The 23950-nt window shown below is 35.5% G+C and overlaps 1 pseudogene; it reads right to left on the reverse strand.

Annotated features, from left to right (window-relative positions):
- Positions 1-686: 686 nt before the first annotated feature.
- LOC149529250 (protein EXORDIUM-like 2) lies at positions 687-7743 on the reverse strand (annotated as a pseudogene).
- Positions 7744-23950: the final 16207 nt, after the last annotated feature.

Below are 23950 nucleotides of genomic sequence, written 5' to 3' on the forward strand. Positions count from 1 at the left end.
TTATTGGTAGATTTGATACTTCTTATAATTTGTTAATTCATCTTGAATGCAAATTTTTATTGTTTACTATAATACTTTCTTAAAATAATATAGTGAGACCTTTCAAGGTGTGAGACAAACCCTCTTTGTATATGTGTCAATGATGCCTTCAATTGACGAGTCAATATTCTTAAGAAACTACTTCATGTGTTGATGCAATAACATGACAAATCATTATGAAACATAAGTAAAACATAATTGAACATAACTTGATTCAGTTTTTTGATTCTTAAATCAAACCTCCTCTTGAAGAAGAATAATTGATTTTAAAGTGATATCTTCTATTAATGAAATAAGATGTAGAAATGACTTGAGAAGGATGTCTTCTATAAGAATTTCAAAGTGAAATTACCTTTTAACCATCTTAAAATAATTATATTTTACTAAAAGGTTGAACTGCCATAATATTTTCTCATTACTATTCCACAAGATTGAATCATAAACAGAAACAACACAAAGAACATCAACTACAATCTTTGAAAAAACAGATCAATAGTGGCGCAGTGACCCAAAGTAAAGTAATTGTAGGCGGAGCATAAATTATAATCTTATTAATTCAAAAGAATAAATGAATAAAGAATTATAACCAACTGGAGGTCAGAGACTCCTGTTTGTTCAAAAACATTAAAGAAGAAAAATTGGTGATTTCAGACCAAGGTCTTACAGGATCGGGAGGTGGGATCCCACATTGTTGGGAGGAGGAACGCGCGGCCGTTGACACCGTGGGCATTGTAGCTCGCCCCCGTCATCTCCTCCACCAAGAGTTGACCGGCGTAACCGGGATAAGCTCCGCTTCCATATTTGCCCGGACACGCTGACACCGCCTCTAGTGGAGCAGCGGCATCTCCCTAGAAGTATCCCATGTTGAAGGGGTTCGTCACCGCTCTCGCCAAAATAGTGGCAATGTTGATTATCATCCCGTCGACGCCCACGTCGCCGTTGGGAGGCAGCAGAGCAATTCTCTGCGGTCCGTAAATAGGCTGATGAAACGGCCACACGCACTGCCTCAGGCACTGACTCCCCGAGTTCCCCACCCATGCATACGCGTATTCATGAATGTTCTGGTCTGCTTTTCTGTTGTCGTGGATGTAAATTATTGTTAGTTGGACAGCTGTTATTTCTGACCTGAAAATAGCAGTTGTATTTTTGGGTAGCTTGGACAGCTGTTCGTCCTTATCTATGTATAGCAGCACTATTTATGGGTAGTTTGGACAGCTGTTTGTCCACTTGCCAAGAATTAGTAAATGGTTGTTGAATGGATAATTATTTACTAATTTTAGTGATTCCCTTTTGGACACCTTGCAACCAATTCTATTGTTGGCTGTCAAATTGTCTTAATCTCAACCGTCGATTTTAAATCAATCTCGGGTGTTGGGTTACCAACAGGAGTAGTATAAAAAGGGGTCATTGGGTCATTTGGAGGGTGAAGTTTTGGAGAAACGTTTGCAGTGTTAGAAAACAGTCTTGCAGTGTTAGCAAGGGCGCAGTGTTAGCGCAGGAATAACAGTGGGGAATATCAGTGGGATAAATTAGGAGGTTGACGGAGTTTTGCTAGTGAGAGGCAAGGAATTTTGTATCTCTTGATTTGCTGAAGTTTAATATAATTTCTCATATGTAGAACTGGTTTTCCCTTAGGAGTTTTTCCAAGGACAATTTGTCAAAAAATATTGTGTTTATTGTGTTGCGCATTTCTTTCCGTATTTTATAAGTAAAGTTGCAGTTGTGTTATTTTTCGATATTAGCTAAGAATTTATTTTTCAGCAGTTTAATAATCATTTATGATAGGAGATTAATAATCAGTGACTGCAATAGTTGATTTTTCACATGGTATCAGAGAATTGTTAAGGGTAGAAGAGTTTTGCCCTAGGAAAGAAATTTTGATCTTTTTAGATTTATTATTGCTTTAAACCCTTGAGATGGCTTCAGCTGGTTTGAGAGATCAAGATAGATTGGATGGTGCCTCAAATTTTGGTATCTGGAAGGCCATAATTTCTTTATTGTTGGAAGAGAATGGTATCAAGGATTATGCTACCAGTAGTGTACCTGTACCAACGAATGCAACATAGCTTGCAGCATATAGGAAGGACGATGCCAAAGCGAGGAGGATTATCCTTGATGGTGTTAAGGATCATATTGTTCCACATATCTCGGAGCTAGATACAACAAAGAAGATGTGGAACACCATTCTAAATCTGTACCAAAATGCTACTACCAATAGGAAGTTGATTCTCAGAGAGAAGCTAAAGAATACCCGGATGAATCAGGGAGAAGAGTTTTGCCCTAGGAAAGAAATTTTGATCTTTTTAGATTTATTATTGCTTTAAACCCTTGAGATGGCTTCAGCTGGTTTGAGAGATCAAGATAGATTGGATGGTGCCTCAAATTTTGGTATCTGGAAGGCCATAATTTCTTTATTGTTGGAAGAGAATGGTATCAAGGATTATGCTACCAGTAGTGTACTTGTACCAACGAATGCAACATAGCTTGCAGCATATAGGAAGGACGATGCCAAAGCGAGGAGGATTATCCTTGATGGTGTTAAGGATCATATTGTTCCACATATCTCGGAGCTAGATACAACAAAGAAGATGTGGAACACCATTCTAAATCTGTACCAAAATGCTACTACCAATAGGAAGTTGATTCTCAGAGAGAAGCTAAAGAATACCCGAATGAATCAGGGAGAAGACGTCACAAGTTACCTCACCAGGCTCAGACTTGTTAAAGATGAGTTAGCAACTATTGGAGATAGCCCTAGTGATGATGAGCTAGAGAGAATAGCCCTAAATGGGTTTACTAAACAATGGAGTGTCTTTGTTCAAGTTGTCAGTGGACGAGATACTTTATCGAGTTGGGATCGACTATGGACTAATTTCACTCAAGAGGAGTTTAGACTAAGTCTTGTCAATGGGGCCAACAAGAGTCAGAAAAATGAGGTGGAACAAGAGAACGTTGCCCTAGCGGGTAAAGGGAAAGAAAAGAAGGGATCTAGCAAAGGATCAAATTCACAAAGTGAAAAGAAGAAGAAGGACCTTTCTAAAGTCAAGTGCTTTGGATGTCACGAGTTTGGCCACTATGTCAGTGATTGCCCAGAGAGGAAGAAGGGTAAGAAGCAGGTGGTAGCTTCAACAAGTGCAGAAGAACTCTCCAGTAGAATGGAAGATGAGTTTGCACTCATAGCTTGTATGGTTAGCTCAACCTCACAATGTGTTTGGTATATAGATAGTGGGGTGTCATTTCATATGACAGGAGTTAGAGAGTACTTCTCCAGTTACAAGGAGGAGGACACCAACATCTAGATTTCTATGGAAAACTTGTCCAAACTCAACCCTATTGGGAAAGGGACTGTTCAGTTTCAGAGGGAGAATGGAAAGATAATTCCACTTCATGATGTGTTATATGTGTCAGGCTTAGGTATGAATTTGATTTCTGTATCTGTTCTTCAGGATAGGGGGTATAATATACTCTTTAGAGGGACACATGTGTTGATTAAGCACAAAGATTGGAAATCACCCATAACTATTGGAGTTAGGAGTGGTCGCCTTTATAGATTGTAGTTTGATACTCCTAAGGCACTTATGAGCAATAGTAATCCTAGAGATCTTGGAGAGCTATGGCATAGGAGGATGGGCCATATTCATCATAGAGCACTTAGATTGCTTCGTGAGATCGTGACAGGTGTTCCAGAGGTGAGCACAAAGCATGACAATGTATGTAAGGGATGTGTGTTGGGGAAGTTTGCGAAAGCATCTTTTCCAAGGAGTGACACCAGATCTAAGGGTGTTCTTGATCTAGTACATTCAGATGTTTGTGGACCAATGTTGACGAAATCTCTCAGAGGATATGAGTACTATGTTACTTTTATTGATGATTTCTCTAGAAAGACCTGGATATACTTCTTGAAGACTAAGGATGAGGTTTTCAGTCGATTCCAAGAGTTCAAGGCTCTTGTGGAGAACTCGACAAGAAAGAAGATAAAGGTTCTTTGGTCAGACAATAGAGGCGAGTACAAAGGAAATGTCTTCCAGGAGTTCTGCACCAGAGAAGGAATCAAGAGAGAATGAATTGTTCCTTACAGTCCACAACAGAATGGAGTTGCTGAGAGGAAGAACTGTTCTATATCGGAGGCAGCAAGAGCTATGCTACATGACCAGGACATGTCGCGTTACTTATGGGCAGAGGCGTGTAATACAACAGTCTACATTCAGAATAGAGTTCCACACAAGGTGCTAGGGAAGATGACACCAGAGGAGGCTTTCACAGGGAAGAAGCCAGATGTTAGTCACTTCAGGATATTCGGGGGTTTGGCATATTGTCATATTCCTGGAAATACATGTATAAAGTTAGATCAGACTGCAGAGAGGGGGTATTTTGTTGGGTATAGTGAGACCTCAAAGGCATACAAGATTTTCATTCCAGGGACTAAAAGAATTATTGTCAGACGGGATGTCAAGTTCATGGAGGACAAGGCATTCAGGAGATCCAGAGATTTGCCAGCAGATGATCAGAGTGAGCAGCCAATAGAAGCTCCAAGAACAAGTTAAGGGCAACAAAGCTCAAGTACAGTTACCAGTACGAGTGTAGACTCAGTTAGTGAAGATTCACAGAGTATGGAGCAACAGGTGCAATAGGAAATGCATCTAGAAGACTTAGAGATTGACATTTCATCCTCTACAGTTCGCAGCAGGAACCATGTGGTTCCAGATACACAAAGGGATACTCAGGAGTTTGTGGGAGCTCCTAGGAAGAGTACTAGACAGCAAAGACAACCAGCCAAGTTCAATGACTATGTGGCATTAGTTAGTCAGTTGGTAGATAGTGAGCCTTCTAGCTATCAGGAAGCTGCAGAACATGAGGTATGGCGAGATGCTTTGGTTGAGGAATATTCTTCAATAATGCAAAATGATGTGTGGGAGGTAGTACCTAGACCAACAGATAGGGTTGTAGTTGGATCATGCTGGATCTATAAGATAAAGCACGGTGCAGATGGTAGCATCGAGAAATACAAGGCTAAGTTCGTGGGAAAGGGGTTCTCTCAGAAGGAGGGAATAGACTATGAGGAGACATTTGCTCCAGTTGCCAGGTATACTTCTATACGAGCTGTAATCTCACTTGTAGCACAAATGGGATGGCAAATCCATCAAATGGATGTCAAGACAGCATTCCTCAATGGTGAGTTGAAGGAGGAGGTATACATAGAACAACCAGAAGGCTTTGTAGCACACAACAAAGAGACCCACGTGTGCAGATTGAAGAAAGCATTATACGGACTCAAGCAGGCTCCTAGAGCGTGGCATGAGCGCATTGATACATACTTGCAGAAAATGGGCTTTGTGAAGAGTGAAGCAGATGCTAACCTCTACTACTTGATGGTTGGGGGTGAGATTCTCATTCTTGTTCTTTATGTGGACGATCTATTTCTTACAGGTTCACTAGGGCTCATAGTGGATTGCAAGAGGAACCTTGCAGAAGAGTTCGAGATGAAGGATTTAGGACTTATGCACTACTTTCTAGGCATGGAAGTGTGGTAGATAGATGGGGAGATTTTTCTTGATCAAGAGAAATATTGCATTGAAATCTTGAAGAAATTTGGGATGGAGGATTGCAAAGCCATGTCTACACCCATGATCACGAATTGGAGGAAGGTAGATACATCTAAGGAGAAAGATGTAGATCCCACTTTATATAGACAGTTGATTGGTTCGCTTATGTATTTGGTTAACACTAGGCCAGATATAGCATTTGCAGTAAACTCTCTTAGTCAGTTCATGGTTGAACCAAAGAGAATGCATTGGATAGCGGCTAAGCATGTGCTACGTTACTTGCGTGGTACAGTCGAGTATGGGATTAGATATGTTCGAGGTGAAGGTATCAGGTTGATAGGCTATACTGACACAGATTGGGCAGGAAGTACAACGGACAAAAGGAGCACTTCAAGGTGTTGTTTTAGCTTGGGATCAGGAGTTGTATCTTGGTTCAACAGAAAGCATAAGTTTGTGGCTCTAAGTTCAGCAGAAGTAGAATACATAGCAGCTAGCACGGCAACATGTGAAGCTATATGGTTTCGGAAGTTGTTAGTAGCCTTGTTTGGTCAGAAGGTTGAGACTACTGTGATACATTGTGACAATCAGAGTTGCATCAAGTTGTCTGAGAATCCAGTGTTTCATGATAGGACTAAACATATAGATATCAGATATCACTTCATCAGAGATTGTGTACAAATGGGAGTTGTTCAGCTACAGTACATACCTATAGAGGAGCAGGTAGCAGACATTCTGACTAAGGCATTGGGGAAGGAAAAATTTATCTTCTTCAGAGATAAGTTAGGTGTCTTGTAGAACAACTTCCTCGCTAAGAGGGAGTGTTAATTATTGTTAGTTGGACAGCTGTTATTTCTGACCCGGAAATAGCAGTTGTATTTATGGGTAGCTTGGACAGCTGTTCGTCCTTATCTATGTATAGCAGCACTATTTATGGGTAGTTTGGACATCTGTTTGTCCACTTGCTAAGAATTAGTAAATGGTTGTTGCAAGGATAATTATTTACTAATTTTAGTGATTCCCTTTTGGACACCTTGCAACCAATTCTATTGTTGGCTGTCAAGTTGTCTTAATCTCAACCGTCGATTGTAAATCAATCTCAGGCGTTGGATTACCAACAGGAGTAGTATAAAAAGGGGTCATTGGGTCATTTGGAGGGTGAAGTCTTGGAGAAACGTTTGCAGTGTTAGCAAACAGTCTTTCAGTGTTAGCAAGGGCGCAGTGTTAGCGCAGGAATAGCAGTGGGGAATATCAGCAGGATAAATTAGGAGGTTGACGGAGTTCTGCCAGAGAGGCAAGGAATTTTGTATCTCTTGATTTGTTGAAGTTTAATATAATTTGTCATCTGTAGAACTGATTTTTCCTTAGGGGTTTTTCTAGGGATAATTTGTCCAAAAATATTGTGTTCATTGTGTTGTGCATTTTTTTCCGTATTTTATAAGTGAAGTTGCAGTTGTGTTATTTTTCGATATTAGTTGAGAATTTATTTTTCAACAGTTTAATAATCATTTATGATAGGAGATTAATAATCAGTGACTGCAATAGTTAATTTTTCACAGTGGAATCCGCAAGAGCTGCTGCAGAAGTTCTCCACCATTACATCCTCAAACGTGAGTACCAAGTACAACTCCACCTCTCCAACATTGCTTTTAATCTTCTTTGAGGGCGGAGGCATAGCTCCGGATTTGATTGCTCTCTTCACAAGCATAGGAATGTCACTTCTTTTGAGGGTCTTTCCCAGAGAACACGATTCGTCCAGCTTCTGCTTCCCCAGCCTTCGTGTCAAAGGCTGACCTTGCTGGTTTACTGTGGAAGGGGCAGATCCTCTGAAGCCCGCGGTCGTTTTCCACCAGGTGAAGACAGAGGGAGAATTACCCTGCTGCTTGCCGCTTTCCGTCCCCAAAGACTGCACAAAGTCGGCCACAATGGCACGCTGGGCGGAAGTGAAATTGCCGTACCAGATGAGATGAAGATTGAGAACGGGAGATGTGGTGAGGAGAGGGCCATTGTGGTATTGCAGAACAAGGGGCTCTTCTTCCACCAGGGCAGAAAGCTTCCTCCACTGGAAAAGAGGCCGACCGGCGGCACCCCCTGTACCGGACAACCCCACCATACATACTAAAAGCAGGTGAATGACAATCTTTTCAGAACTTAAATCAGCCATTTGTAGAGCGATTTATATTAGCAGTAGAAGAAAGAGTTGAAAGATTCAATGTATAATAAAGCGTGGAAGGGCTGTGTGGGAAGAAGCAGAGGAGGGTGGAGTTTAAATACGCAGAGGCGGCGAAGTCATACCATTTGAGGGAGGTCATACCACTGACAGTCGCAATTTAGAATGCTGGGTTCGTGGCAAATTCCAAAAGAAAGGTCTCGTTTAAAAGACAACTCTGTTTTACCTCGATGCTATGTACCGAGCGTGCATTGTATTGTTTAATTATTTCATCGGAGCGGCGCTGCTCCGAAGGAGCAAACATAGCTGTCAATGCTTCGCTGATGGAGAATTTCGTGTAGTTGACAAGGAGACAATTTTTCAGTTTGGGTTTTAAATTAGCATAATGTCCCTGAAAACTTGAAGTCAAATTGATAGCGTGGCGGTGCCAGACTACTTTTGAAAGACAAAACGAGCTGCTTTCGCCGCAAGAGAGCGAATACGTGAATTCCAAGGGACAACGCACGAGTGGTTTGCTGTGTTTGTTTTCAGACACTGCTTTACTTGACAGACAATTGGCTTTGGTAAGCAAATACAACGATGTCACGAATCGACATTCGTTTAATTGAATGTGTATGTTACTAACACTTGTACTTGAAAGAGGTGGAAGGGATATATTATACTAATAGATGTTTGTTTTGAGAACATAAATAGAGCTTGTATTCTTGTATGGATGAAATAAAATTATACTAGCAATCACATTTTGGTGTACAATAGGTACGTGGAATAAGTGTGGATGGCCAATTCAATGAGAGTAAACTGTTTGGTACGTATGCACCATTAATTCAATAGAAGGGAATTGGTTGGTAGAATTACCTAATGATGTGTTTAACAATTCTTTTTTTATTCCCATCTTTATAAAGCTTCAATGTTCCAAGAACAAACAAAATTGTAATGCTAAGGAAAATTCATCATAGGTATTGCATTGAATGAAAATATAGGATCAACTTATTGAATATTGAATAATAGATTTTTATATGAATTTAAAAACTATAAATTTGTGGCTATACAATTAAGAACCCAAAAAATAATTGTTGTGAACAGTTTCAAACTTGACAAAGAATTTAGTTGGAACTATAAATGGTGTATTGCGTATTAATGAACAAAACATGACAAATAATTTCACACACCATATTGGTGTCCCAATTGGTTGTTACCTAGTAAGATAACCTCACCTTTTCCATTACTTTTAAGTATCAATCAAGATAGTGAATGTTCTATCCCGTGCTCAGTAAAATCAAGATAGTGGATTCTATATCTTATACTCTACTCTGAAAAATATTAAATGACTAACAATAGGCATTAGGGACGCAATAGTCATTTTCTGCTTGTGTGAGAAGATGAGAAAGTTTGTGGCATTCACAAAATTTACACAGTTTTTAGAAATCATTTAATAGAGGTAAGAAGTGCCCACTAATTTAAAACCTGTTGACATTATCCTAAGACGATTCATGAATTTTAGCAAAATTGAAAGCACATGGCCATTTTCTTCCAAGCCCAAATCTCCCATGAAAGGACAATCATGGAGACATAGTGACTACCGCTAAGGTGATTTGAAACATAGATAAATTATCACCTTTTCACAATTCTCAACACATTAAAAAAGATAAGTTAATGCTTTATAGAAGCACGCGACATGATATTAAAAAACTTAATTACTCTAGCCTATTGTACATATTTCTCTAAATTTGCAAGCTTCTACTACTATCTAGATCCCCCCTCTCCATATTTCTAGCATACCATTACCTTGGTGGTAAAGAAATTAAATAACTAATAATGAAATTAGATCTATATTATTATCCATTAATTACAAGATTGTTTTTATGTTTCAAATTAGAGATGGAGAAGGAAAACAATATTTTCAGCTTGTTACTTTGGGTAACACTTTTTCTAACTACAAGGTTCAAATTTATTGTAGCTAGGTTAATATAGAGATTATTTTTGTATCTCAAGATCATAAGGTTAATATTTATTACTAAATGACACACTTTTGATTTGGTGAATTCATTGAATTTTGTATTAGCATTGAACAAAAACCTACTTTTGTCTTTTTGATGCATTAACACTTATTAATGGGATCCATCAAGATGCAACATTCACATTGTCACAAATTTCTTGGGAGTTGATGTAAAAATAAAAAACATGTGTATTTTTGGGTTTTCTCTCCCATGGACCATTAAGACAAAAATATTCAAGAGATGACCATAAAGACCATGGAGCAAATTGACTTTCTATGTCAATAAAAAATATAATTGTTGAAATTCCTTATTTCTCATTGTATTCATTGTAACCACATCTCTTTCCCCCCTTCTCTCTCACTACCTCATCTCTCCCCTCCCCCTTCTTTATTTTTTCCATCTCCCTCCCCCTCTCAGGTCATTTATTCCCCCTAATTATAATCTATCTCTACCTATTATCTCTCATCCTCTACCCCTTTCCCCTTCCCTCATGATGTCTCTCCCCCTTAAATACCCTATTTCACACTCTCCCCTCCCTCTTTTCACCATATCATCCCCTAATTTAACTTACATCTCTACCTCTTGTCTCTCACTTTCTCCCCCTTCTCACACTCTCACTCTCAAATTCGTCTTCCCTTAAATATGTTCTTTCACCCTCTCCACTTCCTTTTTCACCATATCCTCCCCTAATTTAACCTTTATCTAGATGTCACCTTGATTACATGCTGATAGTGCTCTAGATATAATAAATTTTATATGCATGCATCATTTTGCACCATTAATCTTTATCTTCAAATTGAAAAATGAATTAATTCTAAATATTTAGAAATTTGATATCCTTGTTATGTTTTAGAATATATGTATGTTAGTTTAGATATATTTATAGATGTCATCACTTTTTAACTTTCACAACCATGTTTCTCATATAAAGCAACCAAAATAACTACCCAACATAAACCACAAGTTGTTAAACTATCATAATTAATTAGCATCAACACTTTGGACAATGAACTGAATAAATGTTCTTTGATCTAAAGGGGATCAATAATTGTTTTCGAGCACCAATAAACAATGTACTCAATCTCTTAACTCTTATTATTGATTGACTAGTGCCAATACTTGTATGTATCCTCCTAGTGTCAACCTTTTACATTACATTATTATGCAAGAAAGACTAACCAATCCTATACATCAAGTTTCTTGTGCCACTACCTTGTATAACTTGAGGATTAATTATAGATCTTCTTGATACTACTTGACATAATCACACAAAACTTTCCAATCAATGCGTGTTTGACCATCTTTACCACATGTAGTAGGAAAAAATTTCTTTAGATGTTTTTCAATGATAATGGTTGTTGTCTTAATTTTCCCTTGTATCGACAAACCTCAAATGCATCCTTAATGGATGACTAACTTCGTAACTACATTCTAGTTGACTCTTATTTTCCTCTACGTGCCTAACATAAGAAATAATTACCAAGTATATAAATCTACTCATTGATTATCATAAATACTATGTCATCTTATCATCTAAAAGATTTTTAAAAATATCGAAAAACTATGCAACAAAATAAGAAATAAGTTTCTAATGAAAATTCTCTAAATTTACATTACAAATCATCTTATATTTTTTATGTGCTCTCCTTACCCATAATAATGGTTCACAAAATGTCAACCAAAATCTACTTTAACAAAAAAAAAAAAAAAAAAACATAACATGGAAAGTTATTGATATAGATTTTTTGAAGTCTAGTCACTTACTTTGTGCATCCACAAATTTGTAACGTAGTTGCCACAACATTAAAACTAATGTCTAGTAACTAGTTGTAAATTAAGAAAAGATTCAACTATTATGAATGTAATCTGAAATCCATTGGACAAAATGATTAGTACATGAGGCAGTGGAGAATAGTCCATGATATGACATAATGTCATAAATGCCTAAATGCATAGTTTCGTCCCTGAACCAGGAAGGAAAACTCTATAACACTGAGTTTAAATGCCTCTTGCTCCAAATTGTAACCACAGTTTGAACAATTCAGAAAGACATTACTATTAATAAATATAGTTGCCTTTCCCTTCATCTTCATCTTCATATTCATCTTCATATTATAAAGTTGAGCATCGTATTCACAGTCGTATTCCATTAGCAATGGGAAAGTCAAGGGTGATGATGTTGATGCTCAAAGTAGTTATCATTTCCATCTGTAGCCATGATCAATGTGTGTTAGCTACAGGCATGAGCACGCTAAGTGAAGAAGGTGAACTGTGTATGTTGAGAAGTTGTGGGGACTGTAGAGGCATTCATCCACCAAAGAAGTCTAGCTGCTCCTCACATGCTATTCCCTCATCCACGATGGACCATGTTATGGTGGAGAATGTAGGATTTAGTAACTATTGACCCCACCTTCATCCTCCATCAAATCCACCTCCTTCTTGAAACTTTGTAGATAATATCTACATCTCTCTTTGATAAAATCTTTTCCTGTTGTGGCAAAACAAAACATGTGGTAAGTCCAAACTAGGTTAGATGGGCTAACAGAATGAATGGTCTTTGTTGGAATCCAAGGTCAGAGCTATATTCCAAAGACTTTAATGCCTCTAGTCTTTTCTCAGCCCCGCTCAATTCCTCACCACAAACAAAGGGGTGAATGGCAATCATTGCCTTCACCACCAACTACCTCATGTCCATGTCAGCAAGTCACAGTGCCACGTGGTAAACAATGTTTCTTGGTTGTTGGCACTCAAAATCTTTAACAGAGGAAACCTGATAGATTCACTTGCATAACTCTTAGTAAACATCAAATCTAATGGTAAAAAGAGACTTAATTGCAAAGAAGGATTGCTTCCACCCATCCTTCTCTCTGGTTAAAAAGCTCAATACATACGGGTGAAAACAAATGCCCAATCAAAATTGATAAAATATAAATGCATGGGATCATTTGGATGGTAGTTTTTCTCCTATCCAGAAGTATGTGCCGTTAGATGAAAATATGAGCTTCTATATTAGTTGTAGTTACCATAGTTAGATGTATATAGATCCTACTAGCAGGTGTAAATCCAAAAGATTTTGTATTAGTTGTAGTTACTGTAGTAGATATTTATTATTGAATTACATACTATTCAGCAGGGCGATAGCAAGTACTTTGACTTACTTTCATTGAGCTCAAAGATAAGTTCAAGTGAATGGGTGCAAGTATGTTTTTCTATTCCAAGCAAGCAAATTGAGTTCCAAGGAAAGAGTCTTGGTTTTTCCTAAGATGCCTTAGGGCCTGTTTGGCAACGGGAATACAAGCGAAATAGGCATATGTAAATTCTTAAAATTTTGAATTCTTCATTTGGTTGCAACAAATTGGAATTGGAATACAAAATAAAATAGGAATACATATTCCAATTTTGGCCCAAAAATGAGGTTTTGCAATTCCACCCAAATAGGTGGAATTGGAATACGTATTCCTATTCCAATTTTATTTATTTTAGAAAACATAAATTTTTGGGTCCACAAATTCCCCATCAAATTCTGACTGGACCAAACAGAGAATAGGAATATGTACCCCTATTTTCTATTCTAGAATAAGTATTCCAGAATAGCTATTCCTATTTCTATAGCTAAATGGGCCCTTAATGTCATGGTTCCATTGCTCATCCTCTTGGTGCCTTGTGGAATTGTCACCCAAATCAAAAGACACATTGTACATGTCATGTCGAAGGTCAAAAAATAACCATTAGAGCCTTGGAATGCGATGTGCCTAAGAAACTTCATGACATCTGAGAGTGTTGATAACAGTGAAAAGGTGATAATAGATCTACGTTCCTAATCACCGCAATGGTAGTTACTGTCTCTCCGAGATTGCCCAACGTCAGATGTAAAATTTAGTCCTCACATTCATATAGGGAATGCCTTTGGCATAATTAGCATCATAATGTTTTTTTAATATGTTTTCTTTTTAAAAAAATATTATTCAAATGCATGAAACACAAAAATGTGTAGCATTTGTAGTTATAAATCTTTGTGTTTCCACTTTTGAATAACCAAGTGTGAACCTAAAGATGGTAAACTACTGTAACTGATAAATAACAATAATTTTCATGAATTTAAGAAAGGGAATAATTTAAAGTGCACTACTTAGAAGTTAGCTGCAAAAGTAACCTCACATAACTCGACCTATTATAGGACTAATTGTAGGCAAGCTTCTTAAACTTGTTTCTAATAAAGACAAGAAACTAAGTCAATAACAAAAACCTACAAAATTATCAAAATGAACAAACTTAGGAGTAATGTGTAATATAGCTTTTCATCCTAGCAAGACAAAAAAATTCAAATAAAAAATCAATACGTAAAGATAGCTTCAATAACCTATATATGCAATAATAAGAAACTAAAGGAAAGTTATGAACATATAATATATAATGAATTATATAAAAATTTAAATTTTCATATATTTTGATAATTTTTATTTATGTAGATTATGTTATAATAAGAGTTATGGATGAAATATGTGGTCAAGTTTAAGCATTATTAATCATTCTTACTATTTCAATTTTCTTTGCACTAAAGATTGAATTGATCACAAGTTTGCCTCAAAATTTATCACAAGTATCACATATAAAATTTTAAATAACTATTTCAATAGATAATGTTCTCTTAGTTTATAAAAAAATCAATATCAAAGAAAATAAAAAGATGAAAAGAATTCACAAGATAATTTCTTATGTATTAAAAATAACCACAATTGGATGTAATGTGAAATATATATTTGTTTAATATATCAACATCACATGAGGTTACCTTGTTAAGAATGAGGCTACTAACATTATTTGATAACAAAGCCAATATCTTTAGAAGTGAACAACTTTTTATATAATATCCAACAAAGGTTTTAATAATGTCGACATGAGAGTTTATTTCAATCCACTCACCCTAAATAGTATCAATCAAGTCCTTAACTTCCTTGGTTTTATGAGTTTGCAGAAGAATATAGAGCCCTTATCACCATGGGCAATCTCGTTAAGTCTTGCTTTTGTTTCGGCCTCTTGTATCTTGATCAAATTTTTTAATCTTCTAAGAGAGTCTCTAGATTGGGTCACATATTCTAAAGAATTTGGATTATCTTTGTTATTTTGTAGGGTTGCCTCACCTTGAAAAAGCTACTCTTGAAGACTAGATTCTAGCTTTCTCCTTTCCTTTCCTCTCTTTTCTCCCACTACTTGAAATAAAGTTTCTCTATTGGAAATATTTCAAATCCATCCCTCTGTTACAAATTGGTGCCCCAATGGAATTTTGCTATTCCATTTGATGGCATTGGTGGCATTGATGACATCCTCTTTGGTAAGGGGAGAAGTAATGAGGACAAATCCATCCTTTCCATGATCACTCTCAAGATTTATCTTATCTAGTTGCAAGATCCTCACAATGATAAGGTGATGGACTAACAATGTATAAGGGGAAACATTTACACATACACCCAAATTATCATCCTTTCTAAAGTCTCAAACGCCTCTAGATATTCACATAGAATCTACCTAGATGACAATAAGATCTCTTATTACCTTTTTGGAAATTAGTCTAGTTATGCTAGATTCCCTTATGATCACCTTTATTCCTAACTAAAGGATCAAATAGTTATGTGTGTTCATCATTTTAGACCAAAATAATTTCTCAAACATATTGCATTCAGATTTATTCCCACCAGGTTTATGTTGAGGATCTTCAATCATATTTGAAGCCACCTCCTAAGATCCATGTGACATTATCAAGTTGTGACATCCACTTCAAAGTTCTATTATGTTCTTATGCTCATTTACAACAAAAAATATTACTAATGCCCTATACCTAATTGTCAATAGTAAAATTTATCCAAAATAGTCTTTGACAAGGAGAGCATTCTCATTTAGAAACATGTATTTAAACCATTTTGGTCAAACTAAAATAGTATCTCCCCCTTTGCCCCTTTAATAAATAGTGGTGAATGATTTTTCATCTTTCTAGATACATTTAAGGCTCAGATCTAAAGTAAAGCCTAACTTATTTAAGCATCAAAATAATAATATCTTTATTCATCATGAGGAATCTCTTCACAATATATTTCCTATTAGGAGATTCTATTACCTTGATGTTCCAAGAAGCACAACTTGAATCCACGGATAAAATTTAGGATTTTGTTTCCATTGGAGCTTTAAATCTCTTATAGAAACTTATGAGTTTTTTTTTGGGGTGTTTAGTCTCCTTGTTTTGCATAGAGGGGCCTGAAGGTCTACCTCTCTTTTTATTTAGACTGCCTTCCTCTATGTTCTTTTCTCCCTTATTGGTCCTCATGCTCCTCTTTCTCTTTTGAGCTTGAAAAAAACACTTCATCAACCTTATTGTCCTTGGCACAATCAGCATTATCTTTTACTATAATTTCACCTTTTTTACCTTGTCCTCAACATAATCCTTTTGAGGATGCAATTTGTTGACGACACAAAAATAATTTTGAGTTGGCTGAAGATAATGTTTGTTAATTCATGAACAAGTTGGATCTCTTATGTGTGGCATCAGGAAGCAAGGTGTCACTTCCTAAATCTATTTTGTTGGGTTGGGAAGAGACACCACTAGGTTGGTGCAACAAATATGGAATAGCCTAGGGAGGACCCAACCATATTATGAAATCTTATTGAAACGTGGAATTGGATTAAGCATAAAATTGATAAAATTTTGAATAAGTGGAACACTAAATACTTTATTGTGGTAAGAAGAGTCCAAGGCAATCAAAATATTATCTCATCCTATACTACATAGTATGGCTCAATTTGGTTTTATAACCACTCTCAATACAACTATATTAAGAAGAGAGATATGGCCTTTCTTTGGTCAAATGGAAAGGATAATAGTAAGAGACATTCATTGAATTAGAATCGATTCTCTATGAGAAAAGCACATGGGGGTTTGGGTCTTAAGGACCTCAGAACTCAAGGTATCTCATGTGTTGTTAAATAAATTGCTAAGTTGACTACGAGAGATGAGTCTTGGAAAGTACTTATCATAAATACCATTGCCAGAGCTAATAACATTGCTAGAGCTAGACCAATAAACACATCAACATGGAAAGGATTTCATATTAAAGATATTAAGTCTAGAAATTTTGTCATTAAAGTACCTGGTTCCAATGTTTTCAAATCAATTTGAAAAAGCTAGGAATTTGTTAAGAAATATCTAATCAATTTATTGCATTAACGATAATAATAAGGCATGTGGGGAAAAGTATATTTGGTAGAATCTCAAAAGATGAGATAAACCATTAGCACTCATTCAATAGTGCCCTCCCAAATGATGGGCTAAAAAAGACATTTATCAATTTAATGACATCGTCATAGAGTACAAAATCATAAGCTGACACGAGTTAGAAAGCAAATTTAACATCGCCCATTCATAATATAAGACTTATACCATAGATAGAGAGTATTCTTAAGATCTTTCAAGCAAAGTATATTCCATGAATAGAATTACATATGAAGAATCAAAGAGAAACCTTAATACAAATGATGAATTAGGATTAATTGCTATCAAATAAGAAGATCCTATTATGAATGAAGAGAGAGCTTTAGCAAAAATGTTAATTTGTTTTTTCTTGATTACTTGCCATAAAGTTGATGACCATATTGTTAATACTCCCATAATCTTTAGGTTTTTTTCAAGCTTAGTAAATTAATTGTTTGGGATACTATTTTATATTGAAAATGTCAATATTGAAGTATTTTAGATGTTGTTTAGCTTAAATCTACGAGAGAGGCAAAGAATCTACTAAATTTGATCCATTTGACACCTAAAGGCTACCTATGAGTTCACATTCATTCATTCATTTCCCACACATTTCAATGGTATGATGCCTTACCCCACCATTCATATTATGGAGGGAAGTTAATAGCAAGACAAATGAGAAAAACATTCTAAATGCATTAATCACCCTTACTTAATGAAAAAGACTCCTTTATGGAAAATTTGTACAATCTATGGAAAGTGGCTAAAAAATATCAGAGGTATAAACTGCAGTAATCGAAAAGTGGAGTTATTCTTTGTTCACATGTGGTATGATTTTTGGAAGCTTCTTCAAGAAGATGCAAACTCTCTTCCAATAGTGGATGCCAATAGGGCTCGTGTTGAGGAATCCATTGGAAAAAACAACGGGGGTGAGTTACCATTCACATGGAGTGAATGGGCATGAGTTTTTACTGCCAACCATGTGGGATCAATAGTGGCTATGATGCAACTTATATGCATCCAGACTAGTATTAAATAGTCTTAAGTCTTATATATACAAATGAAATACACTCAAAAGAGGTGCATATAAGTTGCACCGTAGACAGTGCCTGTGGGATCTAGTTACTAAGTCGTACATCAACATATTGGTTTGAAAAGTAGTGCAATGGAGAAGGTTTTCTATATATATTTCTAAATGTGCACAATTTAAATGGAACTGTCTTTTATTTATTAGTTATGAGACTGTATAGCTCTATTTTCATGTCTATGTATCATAGCTCTATGAGTTCTAATGGTTGTACCTTTTTTTAATATCTAATTTTTTAATTACAAATTTTAAAAGAATATAAAATAAAATATGATGATCAAGATGTAAGAGAGTATAAAAAAAATTTGCAGATTAATATTCAATCATCTTTTTATTTTTTGGATCAATAATTATTCTATTTGTGTACCATTATTAGAACATTTGTGCACCATACTATGATATTTGTCCATAAAGTGCATAGTTATGTTACAAGCTAGAGTTGTCGTTGCACCAAAAGATCGACCTGTTAATGCCCGATACCACCACTAGACTTGTAGAACACATGAGGTGGTTAAGCCATGTCGTGAATCTCAAAGGGGAACGTTGGAAGTTATTCCAACAATCCCCCCTTAGCGTTACCTGAGGAGATTTGAACTTGTGACCAAGATCTGATACCACTTATTACAAGCTAGAGTTGTCGTTGCACCAAAAGATTGACCTATTAATGCCCGATACAACCACTAGACTTATAGAACATAGGAGGTGGTTAATCCATGGCACGAATCTCGAAGAGGAACGTTGGCGGTTAGTCCAATAATTGGACATCTTTACCTAGGTATTGAGCAACACTTTGAAATTACCACTTTTTGATCCTTCAACACTCAGGACCTAGAAGCCATAAAATATTTTTAAAGTACTCAATGAATTGTATAGATAACATAATTATGACCTAGAAACCATAAAATATTGTTTAAGTTGTAAGGTTGCATATAGAGACAACAACGATGACAACAACAATAAAAATTTGTCAAAATTCGATGTATTGTCTAAACTTTATGAAAGTACAAAGTTAGGTATAAGAACTATTGGTACACTTCCTCTCTAATATTAACTATGTATCTTTAGAGACCATTGTTGGTTTGGTGCAATAATTTATTTAGAATAGGTAAACATTTTTCAAAATTTATTTACATATTATTAACTTTGTGTATTCTCTGTAGGAAATGACACAACCTAAAAAATAGAAATTGATGTCAAAGGGCATCTAGTGCAATGGAAAATTCCATGTTGTAGGCACTTAAATAGTGTTGAGTTCAAATATTCTCCAATACAATACAAAACTAACTAACTAAAATTGACATAATTTAGCACGCTTTCATTTATTCTCATGAGAGATGGGTTCTTGTGAACCACTACTCCTTAAACATGGGTTAATGAGCTTGACTCTAAAACTATACAATTGAATCCTAATAGAAATATGACGACTTGTTGTGGAAATTATCTCCTACATATAAACCAACTCAAGCTTTCATTCATTTGTTTTTTGCATTTTTGCAACATTGTGGAGGTCAATTATAATGATCAAACAAATAATTGTTTTTGTAAAACTCGTCATGGTATACAAAAAAATGGGGTTTTGTATGGATGCTCACAAAGGTGTTGTTTCCTATGGAAAATAGTTGTGTCACATGCATATCACAAGCTTTGAGTTAGAATTGTAAAAGACATTTATTTGCTAAACATGAACATGAGTATAATAATTATGTAATGTATGGGACTATGTACAAATTCAAATATGAAGGTTTCTTCCATGCTATTTATGTCTTATTGGAGACAAACAATAATGACAACTCAAAGATGAAAAAAATAAAACCATGACAATTTACCCATTATACCAAGTTTTGGTTCTGTATACAAATGACATGACTCGAAAAATATAAGTTCACATAACATAATGTGTTTTTTCTATTTGTTCATTTTTTTACAATATTGTGGAAGTAAATAATGAGAGGGTATGTAAAACTGAAAAATGATATGGTGAGGCTGTGGAATGAGTTTTCACTAGGGTGATCAAAATTATTACAAGTATTTTATTTCATATTTTTTAAAATCTATATTGTCATAGTTAGGGGACATGACAACTTCATATTTCTATTTTCATGTAGGTACTATAAAAGCATAAGGAGGTCTAGGTGGGAGAAAGCTTCAAAATTGACATGACACCAATTGAGGTGATATATCTAAGGTTATTACAAATCCAATGGGTGTATCTCCTCTATTGACAAATATAAGTGCTTCCAGAGATTTGTTGGCTCTAATGTATTGAAATGGTTCATGAGGGGTCCTAGCATGTCGAAAGAGACACTAGGACCCCTTAAGATCCCATAAGATATCTCTAAATTTTGTTTTTGGGTACATGTGCACTGAAGACCTTATGCCACTACTTGAGCTACTAGTAGATGGTGAGTATTCATCATCATCATTATCTTCATCTCACATTAGAAGCCATCTTCACCATAATATGATCATTACACAGGTCTGTATGCTACTTCTATGGTGGGATGTTTTATTTCTTGTTAAATGAAGCTAGGTGATCCTTGGAATCCATATTGCATATATCACCATAGGTATCAAGTGTTGGAAATATAAGAGGAGTAATTGAGAGGGGAGGGGTGAATCAGTTACCACTAAAAAAATTCCAAATCCCTTAGATGTCAATAAAACTTCCTTGAAACTCATAGCTTGATTAGAACTAGATATACACTGTAACTTGGTTAACAAAGCAATCTGATATATTAATGTGTATTAACCTTTAGTAACTTAGTTTTAGAAAGATAAAGCAATAAGAAAATAACATGAACACATGTGACACCAAGATTTAACATGGAAACCCAATTTGGGAAAACCACCAATGTAACTAGTTACAACTTTTAACTCTCATGAAGTGAGCCTTGTTAGGAGCTAACTTTGTTAAATGTTACAAAACACACTATTAGGTGTGACCCTATTAAAGGATTTAAATCACCCTTTTAGGAGTGGCCTTGTTAGAGGTCTTAAGACACTTCAATCTAGAAATTCCACCTAGTTAGAGGATTTACAAAATGACTGTTAAGTCAACTCCATTAAGAGATTTCTTCACTGCTACAATTATTAAAGAGAGTAACAATGATTGACTTGATTTATGTAGCAACTGGATTGAAGATTTAGATCATTGTTTTGGCTTATCCTCTAGATCCTCCTTGATCAAAATATTCTTTACAACTCCTTGGATACTCTACTCTTAATCAAATATCCTTCTATATTCCTATCTAATCTTCTTCACTTCTTTCACACTATTCAATCCAAATCTTGACCTTTCATATATATGAAATCCAATGTCAAGTCAGCTTGAATGCCTTTTCAAACAAACAAATAAAATCCACTGAGTCAGCTTGTGTAAACCAAAAAATAGATAAAACTTATCTATTAGAGGTCGTCTAAAACTAGGTCACTTGGTTAGTACTGAGTTCCTTAGTAACTGACCTGATTTGGTTTACATTGAACTCCTTTGGTAATTGACCTAGCTCGGTTTACATAGGAATTCCTGAACTTCTCTTCTTCTAAACTTTTTCTCGGAGAATATTGGAGTCTTTTGAACTCTGTTCTAACTAGCAGTGCTTGGTAAGAGTATATCATTTGTGTAACATCAATGACAATATACAATTGAATAAAATTGTTATCAATAATCTCCCTCTTTGGCATTGATTGCAACCCAACATGTCATTAAGAAAATAAAACTTAGAGAAATAAAATAATTTATAAGATTTTATAATATTCTTAGTTTCATCCTAATTCTCTATCCATCCATGAGAACTCCCTCTAAGATTCTCCCTCTGCCATCTTATCTTTAGACTCCATCAGATCAAGTTCTCCCTCTTACAGATTACTGCCTCTGATTCTTCTTTGATTATACCAATCTCTCTCAATGACATGATTCTCTCCCTCTTTGACATCAAATGCCAAAGACTTGACATAGTGATTTTAAAATATACCTGATGTACTGATTCATGTGCAATAAGCTCTAACTTATTTGCATCAACTTGATAGGTCTTCAAAGTAGTTTGGTTGATGCATCACTAATTTGTACTCTAGTGAGCATCAAATAGTGGAACGACCCCTAGCTTTCCTCTTAGATACAAAAATGCATCCTTAGGTAATGGTTTTGTAAATATGTCATAAACCTGCTCCTTTGTGTTAACATATTCAATCTATCCTCTTTATCTTGAACTAATTCTCTCAGAAAATGATACTTGATTGTAATGTCTTTTGTCTTGGTGTGAATCACTAGATTTTTGGATATATTGATTGCACTTGTTTTATCACAATAGATAACCACTGGATCCTTGATTTCTTCCTTCATTCCTAATAATAGTTGCTTGAACCACATTATGTTGGAGCAATTAACTGCTGCAACAACATATTCTACCTATGTTGTAGACTAGGAGATGCAATTCTACTTCTTACTTGTCCAAGATACTAACCTCTTTCCAAGAAAGAATTCTCATATACTGGTGCTATTCCTATCATCAATGCTTCCAACCCAATCAACATCAATAAAGGATTTCAGCTTGAAGTTTTCACCTTTCTTGTAGCATAGACAATAGTCTTGAGTGCCTTTTAGATATCTCAAAATTCTTTTGATTGCCATCATGTGATTTTCTTTGGGATTTGTAGAGAATCTTGCAACTATACCAACTACTAATGCAATATCAAGTCTTGTATGAACACCATACTGAAGTTTTCCAATCACAGATCTAGAGGTAGTCTAATTTACCTCTTTTGAATCATCATCCTTGGATAACTTATGTCCAATAGACATAGGTGTTCCAATTGGTTTGGAATCTTTTCCATTCCAAAGGTTTTCAATATCTCCTTGACATATTTTGACTGAGTAATGTAAATGTCATCCTTTATTTGATGAACTTGTAAAACAACAAATAATTTTATTTCTCCAAACATTGACATTTGAAACTCTTTCCTAATTTCTTCAAATAATGACTTGCATAAGTCATCATGACCTGTAAATAGGATATCACCCACAAATATTTCTACTAGAAAAATCATGTTCTATGGTCACTCTTTAATATATAGATTGTTGTTATCATTAGTTCTTTGAAAACCAATCTTTACTAGATATCCATGAAGTCTCTCATACCATGCTCTATGAGCTTGCTTCAAACCATATAAAGCTTTATGTAACTTACAGACCATGTCTCTTTTGTTTGGATCAATGAAACCTTCAGACTGATCAATGTAGACTTCTTCTAGAATTCCATTCAAGAAAGCTGATTTTATATCCATTTGATACACTTTGAATCCTTTAAATGCAGCATATGCAAGTAGTGTTTTGACTCTTTCAAGTCTACCAATAAGAGAAAATGTTTCTCCATAGTCTATGCCTTCTTCTTGAGTGTATCCTTTGCACACTAGCCTTGTCTCATTCCTTGATACTTTTCTATTTTCATTCAATTTGTTTCTAAATACCCACTTTGTGCCAATTAAATTTTTATCCTTGGTTCTAGGAACAAGAGTCCAAGTATTGTTTCTTTCAATTTTCTCAATTTCTTCATTCATTGCCTCTATCCATCTTTCATTTTTCAATGCATCATTAATAGTTCTAGGTTCAAATTCAATAAGAAAACATGTGCCTTTTTAGTTTGTTCCTTTTCATTATGCCTCATGTCTTATCTCCAATTATTTGCTCAGATCCATGATGCCTTCTTACATATCTAGCAAGTATAGGTATCTTACTTCTAGATTTTGGATTGGATTCACTTGGTTCACCATGCTCAAAGGTTCTATGAATTTCCAAATTCTACTATGTTTCTACTGTCTGAGACTTGGTTCCCATAGACTGTGACTCAGGTTCCTTTATCTCCAACTCGGGTTACACTGGCT

The sequence above is a fragment of the Cupressus sempervirens genome, chromosome 11 (assembly GCF_028749045.1).
Source record: "Cupressus sempervirens isolate cs-2001-9-10 chromosome 11, ASM2874904v1, whole genome shotgun sequence".
Taxonomy (NCBI): domain Eukaryota; kingdom Viridiplantae; phylum Streptophyta; class Pinopsida; order Cupressales; family Cupressaceae; genus Cupressus; species Cupressus sempervirens.